This window comes from Excalfactoria chinensis, chromosome 1 (genome assembly GCF_039878825.1).
Source record: "Excalfactoria chinensis isolate bCotChi1 chromosome 1, bCotChi1.hap2, whole genome shotgun sequence".
NCBI lineage: Eukaryota > Metazoa > Chordata > Aves > Galliformes > Phasianidae > Excalfactoria > Excalfactoria chinensis.
This window is the reverse complement of record NC_092825.1, coordinates 41,479,353-41,495,526: the sequence shown is the minus strand read 5'-3', so window position 1 is coordinate 41,495,526 and position 16,174 is coordinate 41,479,353.

Below are 16,174 nucleotides of genomic sequence, written 5' to 3'. Positions count from 1 at the left end.
TAGTTGCAACTCAAGAAAATACAGTCTCAAAATACATCATGTCTTTTCTCAATGACTGTATTGTCCCTTACTGCTACAGATTTTATCACGGAAAGTCTGTGCTAAATCTTAAGAAGCTTTTCTTTGTTTCTATGACCGACAGTCTGTCTTTCCATACCGTTCCTCAGTGCAGCCTAGCTCCACAGAAATCACTTCTGAGAAACAACCTGTTGTTACTTTGCTTGGGAAAAACTTCTCAAGAGCTATAGCTTAAAGCAGAGGATAATTATATACTTCATTTATACTTTCAGAGTGGCTGTTTTCCTCAGGGGTATTTATTGTAAGTTCCATGTGTCTCTCACAAGGAAGCTCTGGTTCTCTGAAATCACTGGCAAAGTCTCCAGGTGGACAAAGTTTGCACATTATCCCTACATATAGCTCAGTCCAAAATAGGCACGTACACAGTTGCATATGCTAAGCCACCAATAGTTAGTTTTCATTGCCAAACTGTAGACATCTGATCATGTTCTCAGAAGTCCATTCAGATCACAGGTAGCATCAAAATTCAAATGGGAAAATGTTAGAGAGAAGTTTAAACACACTGCAGAAGTCAATAATATATATGTATACATATACACACGTTTGTATATCACAATGAAAGTAAAGAAACAGAATTATATATTGTGAGGTACAGAAATGTGATGAAGATACAGTATTTGAGAGACTGTAAGGTGTCAGGACCTAACCCTGTCATCTAGCCCAATAGGTAAGGTTTGAAACTAAAGACAGAGTCACCATCTTCATAGATTCATACCATGTCAACTTGAAGTTTCACCCCTTCCTACTTCCCTAGTTATCTCCTCCATTCTTGCTGGAAGTCCAATTGGAAGAAGGTTTTTTGTTAACAGTTATGCTTTGTAGACTAGTGTATAAATATGAAGTACAGAAGCTAGTGAATTAAAAGAACATACCATGCAGTAGCTAAGCAGCAACAGGACAGAGAGGCCTCTGGATCCAGCAGCCTATGAAGTTTCCTCAGGTGAAAGATTAGAGATTGTAAATTAAAGTTCAAAAGAGTCACCAGCTAAAAGTGAGCTAAAGTCACAGTGTTCCTGCTTCTGGAGTTAAATTTTTGGGAATATAGGAAGCACATCACTATGATGAACACTTTGTATATAAGAGGTCTGAGAGCACTGTGTTGTTCAAATAATGAGTTTGAAAAATACGGTAACATAGCTACCCTATGTGAAACACAATTTGTATTCCTGCTATGCAGTGATGCTGTCACAAGGTGATCTGCATGAAGACTGGAGTTGGACAACAAAGAACATATCAACCTAGTTCAAATTAGACATTTCTTTTCCACAAAAAGAATAGCTGATGGAATACACTGAGTCCAAAATGACATGGGATGAAAGACATGATATTCTGTACATGTGCACTAATTCCGGTATGTCACATAGGTATACACACTCAGCAACTCTGTTGTTTGTGATTGAGATCAGACAAGTTCTGCGGTTAGGATAGAATCCAGTTCTGGTACATCATTTACACTGGTGACCTAAGGGGTTGGCCATTCTGAGCCAAAATGTCACACTGCATTGACTGCATGTCAGCTGGGAAATGAAATTGAAAATAAAACTCCTATTGTTCATAGCTCTGATTAATGCAGAAGGGAGAAATGAATTACTTTTTTTTTTTTTTTTTTTTTTTTTTTTTTTAAATGACTGGATTTGTTTTTTGTTTTCCTACTAGGGAAAGAGCTCAGATTTTCTTTATTCACAGAAATGAAGTAGTTTCTAATTGATTCTCCAGGGCACTGTCAGCAGTTTCAGCCAGTCAGGAAAATGTCATAGAAGAGAAGAAACAGCTTTGCAATGCACCAAAGTATCAAACTATGCTCGTAGACAGGCAAGGGAGCCACAAAGATTGTACATGCTGCAATTAAAAGGTCACAGGTTTGATAGCACTAATTCCTGAATGCTGAGTAGATGTGAATCAGAGCCACAAGGTGCTTGACATTTTGATAGTGTTTCACAGATTTTAATGAATATATAAAACTACAGAATAAGTGATGAATTAATAAATATACAAAACTACACTGCAGAGAAAATGTTAATTCTTTTTGCAGAATAAAGCAATATAATTAACAGGAGACAGCCATGATATGTGCCCTCCAAGAATAATGGAAAGCAATAATTGGGTATAAAAAGAATTGTTGCCTGGGTTTGAAAACAGCGGTTTTCTGTAAGAAATCACAACCACAGTCATGTATTTAATGATAGGCACTTACCTATGAAGATGCATCAATGTCTAACTTTGATGATGCAACCCAGAAAATTATTTAAAGTTTATAAATATGAACAGGAAGTTGCTGCTCTGAAAATGCATGTATACTGCCCTCACATTAGCCTCATTTTCCTTTTTGGGATAATTCTACCTGTTTAGGCAGACACCCACAGGGGCACTGCTAGACATCATGACTGATGAAGGAAGACATAGGAGAAACTGGCAAGAGCGGAAGAGTTCTAAAAACATGTGACCATACTTTTCTGGCTGTACAGCTACTGAAGTGAATGAGGGAAGTATCATTGACCTTGCACAAACATAATTTTATTAGTGATATATCCTGTGAAAGTTTTAATTCCAGGAAGAAACTGGAGAGGCAGGATGGTCATTAATCTAGATGCTGTGTCTACATACAGGAAAAAATGCATCCCTTTGCCAAGAATTGCTAGTCTTATTTATAGAGAATTCTAATATATTGGCCACACTCCGCTTTCTGAAAAAGGTCAGCATGAGTCCTAGTCTTGCTGTCATGAAAAAAAATCTGCCACTCTGACCTTCAAGTTGGAATAAATAATACTTGTGGTAATGTGCTATTGTATGTGTCACACCATGTAGTCAGTAAGACCCTGGAGGTAGATGGATTTTGTTGTTGTTGTTGGTTTTATTGTTTTTTTCCCCCTTTTATTATGCTATGAAAGGTTTCCATGTTAACAGAGCAATCAGATTTTTTAAAAGCACAAATTGGGATCTCTAAGCTGTTCAGTGTGGGTGAATGCTGTCACTACTGCTGCAGGAGACTGTGGAGAGAATAAATAACTGCTTATTTCTAACATTCCTCTCCATGAATCTAACATCCGTCACTGAATGAATCAGGCAAGTCAAGTACCATTCCATTCCTCTTAATCCTTTCACACATCTATAGCATACACACTTTCTTTCAGTTAGCAGCTGAATTCATTAAATATTCTTATAGAAGATTTTTGATCACAGGCTTTCATTTCTGTAGTAGAAGCAGTAGAATAATAATAATAAAAATAATGACAGAAGTATCATCATCATCTACCCAACAAGCTGAAAGGATTAAGAAATAAAAATACTACCTTGTAATCCATCATGAGTCTTTCTGGAAATAAGTGTGAGGATGTGTTCACAAAATGTTTAGTATTAACAGGTGTATTCCATTGTACTGATTTAGAAATGGAATCAAGAGTTCACCGAAACCATCAAAATATAAATTGGTGAATGTGTTTGGAGAGTTCAGGTTCATTCTAAAGTCAAATCAGCTCTGATCCAATTCTCCATCAATCAGTTCTCAATCCTGAAAGATTAGAAAGGTACCTGAACCCCTTTCTTTTAACAACATGAGAAGAGAAATATTTTTGACCTCCTATTGAGCTTGCAGTAATTGCAGTATTAGGTAAAAGAACTTACTGGAACAGAAAGAACATTCAAGCTGAAAAGTTGCCCTTAGAAATTTGGAGATAAGTATTTTTCAAGCAAGGACAATCCTCTTCTCTTTGAAATGACATCAAAATGGCATTGGTGCCTTCCCTCTCGCATCTTGTGTACCTCTAGTCAAAAGAAACAAGATATTACTTCCTAGCTTGAAGTTCCTCAGGCACACAATGAAGTACTTTCCAGTAGTTAAAAAGGAATCCTTGCTCTCTTTTGGGTGAGTGTGTTACCACCCACAGAGCACAGAACACTAATGCCTCAGACCAGCAGAACAAAGGCTTCAGACTGTACCGCATGTGTCTGGGCCTTTTGTGTTTTCCGCACAACAGCAGACATTATGCTTGCCCCTGTATCTTCTTTTCTGAGGAAGACATTTACTTGCTCTTGGTCAACCAAGCTGTACCAGACCTCTGCCACAATGGAAGAACTGTTGATTGTGACCTCATGTTGGTCTTCCACCTCTTTCCCAACTTATGATTTTAAAAATTCTAAGCAATGGTGATACATCTATTCTCAGCCCTTTCCTTGGTCACATCCTCACAAATTATAGGTCACTGGCATTTTCAGGGAGTGATCTTGATTTGTATGAGCAGTTTTGATAGCCTGTTTCTGTTCAGCCATTAAGTTTTGGCGTTTGTTTACATCGACTTTCTTTCTTAATATGAAAGTCTTCTAAGAGAGGTGGCGAAAGCAGAATGGATCAAGGAAGTTCTAAGTATCTAGCATTAGGTTGGGATGCAGAAACACAGGGAATGAGAATAGAGCTAGAGTCTGTGTGCTTTGTGCAAGCATGTGTTACTAGCAGAAACCACAAATCTGGCTATGAGACCCTCTGAGGCAGGAACTGTAGGCCTTGATCTCAGTGGTCCATCAGAAAGCAGAAAAGGCCACATCAAAACAAGCATTTGTGCCAAAAACCTAAGCATGGGGGAAAAGGCACTGACTGGACAGATGAGACAGGGCTGGATCAGCAGCAGCTGTTTGACTGGGAGGGCATCTGTGCTTTGTCTCCTCTTCCTTACTGAGTTTCTCAGACCTGAGATATGACAGAACAACCTTATGCCACACATCCTCCCCTTACTTCCCTCCTCCCCCTTTTTTTTCCTATCAAAACAGTAAACATGTAAACCCACAGGGAAAATAATAATAATAATAAGAAGAAGAAGAAGAAGAAGAAGAAAAAGAAGAAGAAGAAGAAGAAGAAATAAAATAAAAAGCCTAAGGGATACGGAGCAGCAAACCCTGCCCACAAAAGACTGTGGGCTGTATGTCACTGGGAAGCATGTGGATGAAGCAGGAAAGTATTAGGCATTTTGGAAAGTTCTGAAGATACTCCAGATCTTTTTGGAGAAGGAGTGATACAAGCATACACTGGGAATCTATGCCTTTTTGATACTCCTTTCATTTGGTCCATTGTTTGTTCACTTTGTTCCTTTAATTAAGGGAAATTATTTTTTGTCACTCTTTTTTTGAAGCCCCAGGTTTCCAAAGAAACCACCTGGCTCAATCTCTTCATTTTTTTATTTTATTTTATTTTCCAGCAGTGGTTAGTTTACTTGCAGTCAACAAAATTCATTGTGTCTTCTTGGAGAAGATGTTCCATGGCCATTGACCCAGTGTCCCAGATGTTCTAATCCACAGAAGATGGGTTTCATAATTTGACACGTTTTCCAAGTCCATTCACAGCATAACCCAAATAGTCTGAGGTAATTATGGACATTTAATTTTTGTGCCGTTGTTTCATAAAATGTACTGTGGCAGATGTGCTTCTCTACTTGTGGCAGAAAATATAGCCATAACCATGCACCACATTGTTATTTCTGGCTTTTTTAAAGCAAAACACATCTCTCTTATTTGTTTTATAACATTTTTTCCCCTCTAAAATGGAGCAGTAAGAAATCTGTATAAGTTGTGTGTTGTTTTGGTCTTACTTTGTTTTTAAATCTGGCTCTATCTTCTAATATAATCACTGCCCATGGAATATCTGCTTATTAGATCCTGTCAGTCATCCTTTTATTGTAACAAAAAAATATTTTTTAATATCTCTACCTTCTTTTCTTCATGTTTAGGTTCCTTGTAGATATTTTTTTGTTTTCCAGTTATTGAAGAATCTACTTTTTATCCTTACCATCACAATTCCATCCCATTCTCCTATGATCTCTCTCTTTTTTTTTTTTTCTTCCCCTTCATTCCATATGTAGTTCAGATAATGCATTCTCAGTTAAGTGTATTCATGGTGCTATTCTTATCTAAATCTCTGCTTCCAGTTATCACTGTATATTTTTGTACTTCTTTTTTTGACAATGTTTTGCCTTCATCTATTAAATACTTTCTTTCACTCTCTTGATAACTGGAATATTTTTTGCTTCTAACGTGTAGCTGCTCTGTACATGTCTACAACAACTCTAGGAGATGCTTCAAGGGGCATATACTTCCAATTTAATTTCATAGAATCTATAGTCTGATAGAATCTTGAGCGGGAATGGACCTACAAGTATCTCTGAATATAACTCCTGGTTCCACATAGCATCACCCAAATTTCAAACCATGTCTGAGAGACTGAATGCTTCTTCTACTCCATCAGGCTTTATGACATGACCCCTGCCCTGGGCAGGCTGCCACAGTGCTCATCCACCCTCTGGTGAAGAATCCTTTCTTACCACCCAACCTGACCTTTCCCTGATGCAGCTTCATGCCGTCCCCTTGGGCCCATAGAGCAGAACTGAGCTCTGCTCCTCTGCTCCCTGTGAGGAGCTGCAGCCGCTTCAGTTCCTCTGCTCTGGGCTGAGCAAACCGAGGGCTCTCAGTGGCTCATCATACATCTTCCACTCTAGACTCTGCATCAGTAAAGCGAAATAATCACTTCCCTCAAGTAGCTATTTCAAACTTACCCGAAATCTAGATGAAATACAACTTCAGTGTTTTAACCTATGTATGTGCACTACTATATAAGAATGGCCTTCCTATAGCCTGATTTTTTCAGGTTTTGAGCAAACTACACGTTCATCTTTTCTTCCATGCTTATTACAAATAAATAATCTTATCATTTCACTAAGCTACAAATTAGGAATAAAATGTAATTTTCTTTTACTGTGGAAAAAAAAAAAAAAAAAAAAAAAAAAAAAAAAAAAGCAGGATGAATATTGTGGTACTTCTAGATTGTCTTAAAATCATAGCTTTTAACATCTCACTTAACAAATTTCACAGCATGGAAACACATCTCCATAAAATGCAGTTTCAGTGGAAAAATTCCTTCAAACATATATCTTTTACAGAAACCTTTATTCATTTTCTCCAAAATAAGATAACATGTTGGGATGGCTTTCCCAGTGTTTTCATTTGTGTAACTATCTGTACTTTAACAAACTGACTGGAAATAAGGGTTGTCTTCATACTTCCTTTCCTCCTGTTGCCAATGGAAATTGGAGACTTTGCTCTCTGCAAGGGCTATTTTTGCTGAGGACTTTAGAACTATAGATGTGATGAACATAATGTTCACTAAAAAGTTAATACACTGCAAAGCATAAAGAAGCAGGATAGGTTTGACTGACAGTAAAATTGACTTTTTGTCTGACAACAAGGTGAGATCAGCTTTTATTAAAGAAACATGTATTAGTACAGACTCACTCCCTTTCTAGATAAACAAATTTCCTTTTTTTCCTCTTCTTTTTCCCAAGCTAAAAATCAACACCACAGTTGATTTCCGCAGCTTAACTGAAATGTTATAAAAACATCTGTGGAAGAAAAATACAGCTTTAGATCAGATTGCTTTAAATACTACTTGTAGTTACTGGCACTTCAGGGACTACAGTAAGTAATAAAGAAAATGACCTGATGTGAATTGGCTGTTTACCAAGAGCCTGGGTATTAAGCTTCAACCTAGAACAAATAAATACATGTTATTTTCACTAATGCTTGCTATCAGTTTAGGTACTCTTCTGTACTCTAAATTGATTCTGAAATAATTAGGTAATAGCTGATAGATACTTCCAGCTACTAATAAAATTATTTACAAGCATTTGGCAAAATCTCATAGGGCTTAACAGAGAAAAAGGATGCATCTTCTGTAGAACCTTTTCTTTTGCAAAACTGCTACACTGAAAGTATGTCTTTTTAGCTTATGCCATGCACAGAAATAACTAAGTAGATGCAAATAGCTGCATGAATGCTTACATTATATTTTGATGTACCAAAGAATGGTCTTAAATCATGAGACCTTTCATAGAGATCTTTAAGACATGCCTCAGAGAGCATATTTATTTCCCCTAATAATGGATGGGGGATGTCAATAATGGTAGGGGATGTCAATTATTTAGAAAACTAAATCTCTAGTTTGATATAAAGACTCTTGTTCCAATAAAATCTGTACAAGAATCTGTATAGTGTTGTCTCTTTAACATGATTGCAATCCTTGGATGTCTAGAAGATTGATTTATTTTGATTGTTGTACTCTCATTTATGCCATTAGAATTGTTTTTAACTGTGACATATTAACTATTATGGCTGTATTTGCATCCATTAACAGCATTTAGACTGGAAAATCAATGTGCTTTGTGGTACTGTCAATGGCATATACTCACAGATCTACATATTCTAAATACTGTGCCTGAATTTGCCAATACGTAGTTTCAGTATTCAGATATGTATAAATCTGCCCTTAACTTCAATTGTTTGCCACATACTTCACATCTTGACTCAATCATGAGATTTAAACTAAGTATGATAAAAGAAATATTTGCAGGATTTAATCCACGTGGATCTAGGTATATGTGTGTCTTATTAGATTTATTTTGTTGTTCTTTTGGAGTTAAATCAACATGTGTAAATCACAAAGTGTAAAAGACTGAATCATTAAAATATATGCTATACTTCATGCATGCTGAACACAAGTGTCAAATATGCAATTTTCATACATTCTTATGTATTTCCTCCTGTCAGCCTACCTATTAGCATGAGTGATGATCCACACTCAAACTGAACAAAATATTTGGAATTAACGCCTGCATTCACTAGTTGATAGATGGAAGATTATTAAAGAAGTAAGGTTTATTTAAAATATGGTATTGCTTTGATGACAAATGCACAGGATCTTACAAATGTCAACATTTTAAGCAGAATATTTTGAAGAACTTTCCGCCTTTTCATGAGCAAGAAACAAGATTATGTTGTTGAGTTGTGGGTTTTCTTTTCAGCTTTGTGTTTTATAGTGGATTCATAGATCTTATTAACAAGAAAAACAGTAATTACCATTACACTGAAAATTCTTACTAATGTGAGTCAGATGTTGGTGTGCATTGCAGAATCCTGCAAGCATCTTTAATGCTGGTCTTTCCTGACAATTAATTAACATGGTGACTTCATTATCTTAAGACATGTCTGGTGGGAATAAGATAATTCATATTTTGTCTTCACTAAGTGTTAATGTGGAAATGTAAAGCCACATTAGCAAAAGGGATTTGTTAAGGCACAAACCATGACAGTCACATGTATTTCTTTTTTAATAGGAAAAGATATTTGTTTATTTCTGGTTTGGTTCATTTAACAATGTGTGATAATTATCACAAGTTTTATGGGACAGTAGTTTTCTTTTTGTTAGTATTTTAACTCTACTGTTAGTCTTAAGATTTCAGTTATTCATCATTAAAGCAAATTTGGGCATTTTGGAATAAGTACATTAGCAGGGAGAATCAAAAAGAGGGAAAATGCTGAAGTGTGTTTTTCATCAAAATTGTTTACGTACAGCCTTTCATTCCATCTGCCTTCAAGCATCTAGTTGATAAGCTTAAGATCCTGGAATAGTCATCATAAAGTGAATGAAAAGGGAATATTAGCATAGCTAGCATTTGCATAGGTATCTTCTTTGACCAGATAAGTAGTTATGGGCAATATGCAATTGAGTACCTCATTTAGGTACTTGAAGCTAGTTAGGATCAAGCAGATGATGCAGGTCAATCCTGCAGTGAATTAAGTAGAGACTCCTATTAAATTTTGTGGAAAGACTCTTTAAATGCACTGTTTCAATTCACTGCTTTCTTTCTTTCAGGGCCTAATCAGAAATAGGAACACCAAGTTAAACACAGGTGAATAGGTATTTCATTCTAATTATTTTAATAATCTCTTGCCACTTCTGAATAAGGGTGAAGAATTAAAAGTGGGCATTTTGGGTTATCTTGAAGAGAATTTGCTCTTCAAATATTTGTGTTTGAGATTTATAATCTTTCTATGTGTGTGTCCTTAATGGTACGTCATTCAGTGAAGACAGACTGCAGTTATCCCCTTGTCAAAGATTGTGTGAATTGTATGTATATTGTTTTAAGTATAATTTATTGGGTCCCACACAGGAGCTGTAATGTGAAAGAATGTTTCCAAATTAAGCTTCCACTCAGAAAACGGACTTAAAAGCAATGGTCTCCTCACAGAGATGCCAATTGTGCAAACACCTGTAATGTGTCCTTCATGCAGCCATGAAGCTGGTTGAAGCTGTGTCTAAATGAACTTCAGAAGTTCCAACATACTCAGGTATTACTTGATCACGTGACTTTGGGGAGAACATTTGCATAATTACGTTCAGTTCAGGAAGTTACATTAGGGAAAACAGTTATTTTCATACTGTGATCAGTAAACTATTGTATTAGACTCCTGTGGTTTGGGACAGTTTTGCCTCCTGTACTTCCTGTTGTTCTATTAAGTGGATAGTATTACTGCTGAAGCTCAGCAGGGACATGTTAACTAGCAGTGTGATTAGCAGAACAATCTGTGTTTGTAAACTTAATCCCTGACAGATTAATCACAGCTCACATTTCCAGCCTTAGAATGCAGGCTGCTCATTGTCATTTGCTCTACCTTTTCCACAAGCACTGTTAAACCTTGTTTGGGGAAGGTAAAAGAACTGGGGAGAGATAGAGATTGCACATTTTGTTTTAGAATGAAAGAACTAATGAAAGGAGACATGCTGGCTACTGCTACAGTTCTGAAATTGTATATATACATATATATTTCCAGACAAGACCTATTGTAATACATTTGAGCAGGTATTTTTCCAAAAATCAGTCATCTGTTTCTTTGTGAGGGACACTTCTCAAATTAATATTAAGTTTGATTGATTTGACATTTCACATTTTATTTTAACAAGATATATCTCGTACAGTTTAGTGCACTGAAATTAGCTTCTGTACAAGGAGCTAGTGGAGAGAGCTTTAGCTTGAACATCAGTACCAATGGAAATGGAAGTGACAGTAGCTGTTTTATTGAAATTTGAAAGTTAATCTTTCTGTCTAATACTAATGCAGAAAGGAAATTTAAATCCCAGTTCTGCTGCTTGGTTCACTACAGAATTTGAGACTTATTTTGAAGAGTTAAAAGCAGCCAGTCTCCCTCATAGGAAAACAACACTTATAGAACTAAAGCACTCTATAAGGCTCTGGAGCAATAAACAGCCAGCTACTCAGACACTTACTCAGCCCACATGGATAGTCAGTGGACTCTCAAATGTCAGAAGAGAAGCAGACGCGCAGACTTCTGCAGATCTGATTCAGAATTCAGCTGAATGCAGCTTTCTTTCTTTTTTCTCTTACATACAAATATAATTAAGTTCATTTGATCATATTGTCTACTATTTCAGTCTGAGTTTTACAACAATATAATTCTGATTTGAATTTCACACCTTTTGTTAGAAAATTCGTATCAGTTCACCTGTACTTCTTATTTAATTGTGTAGGCAGCTGCTGCAAGAGAAAATGTGAAGATCTCCACATAACATACTGTCTGAAGTTAGAAAAGCAACCAAAGTAAAAGCATTGTGAGAGATTATCTCACCTATACGTTGATGTTATTGATGGCTTTGATCCATTCAGACATTCACAGATAAATAGCATTTTATTTCAGCCAGGTAGGTAGTTTGCTGTTTTCTTTGTTAGTAAAGACAAATGTACAAAAGTTAATCCTAATGGTCCCTACTGCTTACTTATGAATGTATTCATGTTAATTTTGATCTGATTTGTCTAGCTAGTAGCATATCTAAGCACAAACCTACCTGCACAGATATGAAGTAAATGCTACCAGGAGAAAATGTTTTTCTAAAGTATTTGAAATGCCACAAATAAAAAGGTAGTCTCTACAAACTCATAGAATCCTGGAGTCACTGAAGATCCTGAGCTGGAGTGGACTCACAAGGATCACTGAGTCCAACTTCCCGAACACTGGAGAAGTTTCATTATTTCACAAAATCCTTGGGAAGTCAGATGATATCTCTTCTCTGATATGACACTACTGCTGTAAATGCTAAGCAGTATCCAAATAAGATGTTTTCATATGATGTTTGCCTAGAATTAAAATTTAGGCATTTATTTTTAGGTGCAACCATATTTTCTTCAACAGCCTGTATATAGGGACACATAGAAGATATGTCATCCCATCTACCTAAGACACATATTTATTATGAAAAGAATATGATAACTGTTTAGTTAGTTTAGGTGCAGAGGATACTCAGCAATAGGTATCAAAAATAAGCTTTTCATTCTTGTGTGCTTTTAACAAATAACAGCACAATAAAAACATCCATTGCTGACTTCTTATTTAACAAGAATGATCTAGAGAACTAGCTTACAGGCTAAGCATCTTTCCATTCCCACACAAATACACACAGAAGTGCAGGTACCATTCTTTCTATTCATGCACAAATATGCACACAAAAGTGCATATGCATCATTCTTTCTGTTCCCACACAAACTCACACAAAAGGAGGGGCACCACTCTCCTTCAGCAACTGTTAAGAAATACACTGAACATATTACCTTCCCAGATTTTGCAGATTTCCAAGAAACATTCTGTGCTATTACTTCTTAAAACTGATGACAGGCTTGAGGCTTTACAATTTATTTATATACCTATTATAATATAATAATAATTATTATTGGCCAGCTGTTGTATGTTGCTTACTTAGAAAACAAAAGCAAAAACATACAAACAAATCAAAAAACAACTTCTTTATTCTCTTGCTTTATAAGTAATGCACAAAGTCATTGGAATAAATGATTATAACCTGCTCATTCCACAGTAAGAATTCAGGTTTGTTGGGTAAAGCTATTCTTGAACACCTTAATTAAGTGCTTCAGACAATTTCTTGCAAATTTCATTTGCAAAATAAACATAGAAACCTGCATAAAATATGAAAAAGTGCTATGACTTTTGGTATTACTCAGAAAGAGACTTTGAGTTACTGTTGCTATGGCATCGTTCCCTTATTTCATTCCCACTACAGCAGGAGATTCAACAAAATACTTATGCATAAAGGCAGGTGCTTTGACTTTGAAATTTTGCACAGGCCTTAAATTAGATATTTTCAGGAAGGCCTTGCTGTCTCATATTGCTTATCCCTTCACTTTGCAAGAAAATCTATATAATAAATGTTCTTTGTACAAATAGTTCTCAATCTATGGCTTCTGTTTTATAGGCTAGATTTTGTGTTACTAACCATGATGTTTAGAAAACAAACAGCTCTGTGTGAATCTTGTGTCAATGTGATGGCTCAGAATGCATTGTAGAAATTCAGAGTTCCTATTACTATGAATTGTTGTGAGAAATCACTGTATCACAGAAAATAAGGCCATCATTTTGAAGACAAAGTAATGAATAGCAGCAGTTTAATGTGCATTTATTTCTAATAATTCCAATTTTTAAGGATTTTTGTTAGTTTATTTCAGGTTTCTGTGTGTTCAAAGTATGGACATATGGTTGTGCTTTTGAAGCTGGGGCTAATAAACAGGAAGGAGAAAAGAAGGATAGAAGGAAGTAGATAGAGCAGGAATACATCAAGGTAATAGGACCATAGGTAACATTTTGAAATCATGAACTTAGGACACAGAGAACCTAGGAACATTACTGAATCTTTCTGAAAGAAACGATCATAGTTGACAGATGTCTCTAATTTTTTTAAAGATTTCAAGTGGAAGAAATTTTAAGATTGCTCTAAGCAATCAGTTCCTGCTGTTATCTTTCTCTTAATGTAAATAACAGCAGGTACTACTATACATAAAACAGGCACAAAAACATGTAAGAAGTTGTGTTATACCATGTTGCTAAGGGCAGTAGGTAAGCTTATGCAACAAAATTCTTTATGCATTTTGCCTAGAAATTTTGAAGAAGTATCTTCTGTCATGGGTTCGGAAATCCCAGTGTGCAGTTCAGACCAACTAGTGCACAACAAATAATCAACAAAGTCAATATTACTCTGAAGTGCGTGGAAGACAAATTACTGCAAGCTTTAAAAACAATGTACATCAAGTTGAAATTCTTGTTGAATGCAAGTTTTATTTCCAGTTTTCAGTGAACCATCATCCACTTTCTTCTTCTCCTTTTAGTTCTATATACTCTTTTATGTAGGTTAACTTGGACCATGCTTGATGTAGAATAAAAGGCAAGGTCTTCTTTTCTATAGGTGGCAGCACTAGCTTATTAATGTTAATGAGTTTCCCTCTCTCGAAGGAAGTAGTTATAAGGATACCAGTGCAGAAAATGAATTCAGTGTGAAGTAAATGTGTTTCCATTTTAAAAGTCCAAAATATAAGTGATTTATTTTTCTTATACTGAAGGCAATTATATTACTTTACTCATGTACATTTTCCAATGCATAGTTAGGGGAAATTAGACTGATATCATAGCTACAGTTTTGATTGAATTCATCTGTTTCTAGTTTCTAGAATTCTGAGATTCTGTACTGCTGATACAGAAGTTCTTTATGGATTTCTCTGTATTACAATTGTATACTATCAGTGCAGTTTTTCAGGTCAGTAGTTCTAACAACTTCCAGGAGAGAAATCCAATTTCTGGTCCCTATTCATTTTTTCATATTGTTTATTCACAGCAGAGCATTTCCTCTGAAAATGCCCTGTTGTACTTTCTTATAATAGAGGCATTAGCTTTTTAGCTGTTGTTCTTTACCACCCGAATTCTTAAATTCCTTGTTAGGTAATTTAAGTAGGTTATATACTGGAATATTTAAGTATAATAGTAGGCATACACACTATGTCACACCAGTGGCTACTGTTTTATGGATATTCAGTGGAAAACAATTGCTCCTAGTGCATTTGGTGATGATTCACAAGACTGCAGAGTAAAAATTCTGACAACTGCAGTTTTTCTGCATCAGAAGGTGTGTGTCTGCAAAATAAATTTACATTCCCTGCTATCCGTTCATATGTAGATTTAGCTAAAATAGATGTCATACTGTGTACGTCAGAAAACCGATGCCAAAGAGACAGTAAAGACATTGTTAAAAGAAGCCATAAGACTGTACCTCTAAAAGATAAGGTTTTCAAAATTAACTGTCAGTTGTTAGGCTTGTGTGTGCTTTTATGTTTTTTATTTCTGACTTTTTTTTTTTTCAAATAGTATTGGGTGCCAATAACTCTAATTATCCTTTATTAAAGTTGCACTTAATCTACATTGTTCCCTAGAGGATCAAGACCTTTTCCAAGAGGATCCTTGTCATTTCAGATATATGTTATGTTGCATTTGTGACTGGCATGGCTCAGTTCTTTCTAAAATGCATTTAATCAGCTCTTGTGTAATTTCTAAATATGATGATAAAAGATAAATGAAAGAAGTGGGTGAAATTCAAATGTTCATTTTTTCCTAAACACTTCTTTCATTTTATTCTTTCAGAGATTAATGATAAGAAACCATGCAGGCACTTTAGGAGTTCATTTAAAAAAAAAAAAAACATCCAAAGACCTGCTGCTTTTCAGTGAAAAACAGTAGCCTTATTTTCATTTGAAAGGTATTTGGTTTGGTTTGGTTTAGTTTATTAAAATCTGAAATGGAAAAATTCTTTTAAAACATTCTGATTTACCATAGTCCTTTCCAAAATTCTCCTTTGCAGCTCTGAGCCAAGCTGCTGCTGGATAAATCCTCATCTTGCCTTCTTTCTAAAGGTCTGTGCCACACCAAAAACACCCACTTTCCTAAACCACTTGACTCTTCCCACTACTGTAACAGCTCTGTTAATCATCTCTTGAGCTTGAAGCAACTTGTATGCTACAAAAAGTTTAGCCATGACTTTCTCTTTTCTTCTATATTTGTTCTAGAAATCTGTCTCCTACCCTCCTCACTGTGGTAATCCTTTGAACAAACATGAGTTAAATTTAGAAAATTATCACTATGATTATTAGCTAGGGCTTTGCTTAAGGGAAGCAAGATGTTGGGAAGCAATAAAATACAATGTTGCCAAGAATCAGTTAATTAAAATTTGACTGAAAATTGCGCTCAGGGTTACATGCAATTGTAATTTAGAACACAAGCAAAAATGCACTGAATCTCATAGCTAGCATATCATTTTCATGCAGATATATTTTTAGCTGCAGTATTTTCTTGTGCAGAAGCTTTATGAAAAATGTTCTGTTCACAGTGAGCAAAATATAATAATGGAGACTTGGTAGTAAAATAATCCCTCTTG